At 37.2% G+C, this 2,519-nt stretch overlaps 1 non-coding gene across 1 annotated transcript; it reads left to right on the top strand.

The window, feature by feature from the left end:
- Nucleotides 1-1,921: 1,921 nt before the first annotated feature.
- LOC115071263 lies at nucleotides 1,922-2,048 on the top strand. Its single transcript, XR_003850357.1, has one exon. It is a non-coding gene; the product is annotated as a small nucleolar RNA ACA64 (small nucleolar RNA).
- Nucleotides 2,049-2,519: the final 471 nt, after the last annotated feature.

Here is a 2,519-nt window from a genome sequence, read left to right as displayed (position 1 = left end):
TTAAAACCTCATTTAATTTTATGTCTTATAGGGTTTATACGGAGTACGATATTGTATAACTATTAATTCAACTATAAACCTAAAAATTTACAACCGATTTTGAAAGAGATTCATCTTAGCTCTGGAAATTGTTACTGAATATGTCAATGCTGTTGTAATGAAATGCTTCTTCTAAGTATTTGGTTATTGAATAAATAATTTAAAAAAAAAGAATGTGTACTCCTCTTGCAAAGAACTCATTTGGTTCCCAGCACCCATATCCAGAAACTCACAACTGCCTTAAATTCCAGCTCCAAGGGGATCTGATACCTCTGGCCTCTGTGGTCACCTGCACAAGGATCCACATACCCACATATAGACACAAACACCTACATACACTTAATTAAAAATAAAATCAACTTTTAAAAAAGTAATCTCATTTGTTAAAATGTGTATCTGTGTGTGTTTCTGTGTGTGTGTGTGTGTGTCTGTGTGTGTCTGTGTATGTGTCCACAGATGCCAAAAGAGAGCATTATATCCCTTGGAGTCAGGTTTAGGCATTTGTGAGCTGCCTAATGTGAGTGCTGGGATCCAAAATCCGGTCCTCTAAAAATTGGAAAAGATCTCTGAACACCTGAGACATCTCTCCAGCCACCATTTCGTTTTTAATTTTGATTCTGAATACAATTTTGAAGGATTCTCAAACAATGAAAAAAGAGAGCTTTATTGGGTTTGGGGCTACAATTACCTCCAACTCAGACAGACTGTATTATTCGTCATGTTGTCTTAGAAATGAGATGACTACTATTTGAATATTAAACAGAGGCTCAAATTTGTTTCTGAACATCACTCCCTCATTTAAGTAAATTGCAGTTCCAAGCATTATATGTAAATTTAGAGTCAAGATATTGAATGGAATATTAGAGATTAAAGAAGATAGGGATCACATTGTTTAAATTAGAAAATACAATAGAAAGATAAAATAACATATTGTATAAATATGGTTACTTTAATTTTGGGATATTGGTATGTATAGGTTTTGTAAATATTATATTTAACCAAGATTTAAACAAATATTTAGTCAATAGTAGCAAATACTTACCAAAATCAGTGAGACATTTGTTAGACTCTCCAACTAACTGAGTAATTCTTCATCACATTTATACATGTCAAGCCTAGTACATAACACATGCACTACAGTACATTAATTCTGGGAGTGTCCCCATAGGTCATTGGAATAATAAACCTCGGTCATGCTTTTATAAAGATGGGATGCTGATGTGACTTTCTTGTGACTCTCAGCCGTGTGACTTCTACTCTGAAAATATCGAGCGTTTACATTTCAGAGACAAATTATCAATGGCAGATTATGCTTCTCAGTGTCAGGAAATGTGACCTAACAATAAGATTGCAGCCAAAAATCCTTTTCAATCTACACCATGTTACAGACATTAAATAAACCATAGAACTGAAAAAGAATCTTACACAGCTTTCAAGAATTTGCATCTACATCTCTATTTTTGGTCCTGTTTATTTGGTTTTCATAAGATGTTCTGTTGAGATATTCTGAGAGACTTTTCAGTAGAGTGACTTCTGTTTTCTTGATCTACTGACATAAGAAGCAGACAAATATAAAAGACGTGGTCAGGGAGAGAAGAAATCCACTGCATTCAAGATAATATAAAGTGCTCTGCACCAACAAATTACAGAATTAATGATTTCTGAAAACTAATTCCAGAACTAAATAAATCCTTTAGAGACTGATAGGGAAAAAAATGCCTACTTTCTTAACTTGAAAGCATTTATCACATATCCAGAGATTCTGATGACAGTGGGTAGATTTTCTTTAATTCTACAAAAGAAAAGGGGAAAAAAACCCAGCTTGAATTACTTCTAATATATCTTCCATGAACAGCAGTACTAAAAAGAGTAATAAACCAGTGTTTGTTGAAAATCATCCCTGGCCTTGGTCATGGCCTGGATTGAGATTCAGCATCCAGAACTACCAGGGTCCTCAGTTTCCTCCAACAGCCACATTGTGGGAGGGTGAAACCCAGGCATCTTTGTGCCGCAGGGAAAAAAATTTAAAAATTTTAAAAAAGAGTAATAAAGACGAAGACCAATACCAGTGTCCTAGTTTGTTTCTTCTTTGCTGTGACAAAACACTCTGACCACTACCAACTTGGGGAGGAAACAGTTTATTTATCTTACATTACCCTGGTCACAGTTCATCAGGGAGCCCAAGGTAGGAACTGAGGGCAAGAACCTGGAGGCAGGAACTGGAGCACAGGCCATGAAGGAATGCTGCTTACCGGCTTGCTCCCCTGGCCCCTTGCTCAGCCTACTTTCTTATGCAACACAGGCCCACCTGCCCAAGGATGGCACCACCCACAGTGGGCTGGGCCCTCCCACATCACTCAGCAATCAAGAAGGTCCCACAGACATATGACCATAGGCCAGTCCAATGAAGGCAATTCCCCAGTTGAGGCTCCCTCAACCCAGGTGTGTCAAGTTGACACTAAAGCTATCCAGCACAATTA

Source organism: Nannospalax galili, unplaced genomic scaffold (assembly GCF_000622305.1).
Source record: "Nannospalax galili isolate Female #2095 unplaced genomic scaffold, S.galili_v1.0 scaffold578, whole genome shotgun sequence".
NCBI lineage: Eukaryota > Metazoa > Chordata > Mammalia > Rodentia > Spalacidae > Nannospalax > Nannospalax galili.
Note: the sequence above shows the minus strand (reverse complement) of the source record. Positions and strands in the feature narration are given on the sequence as shown.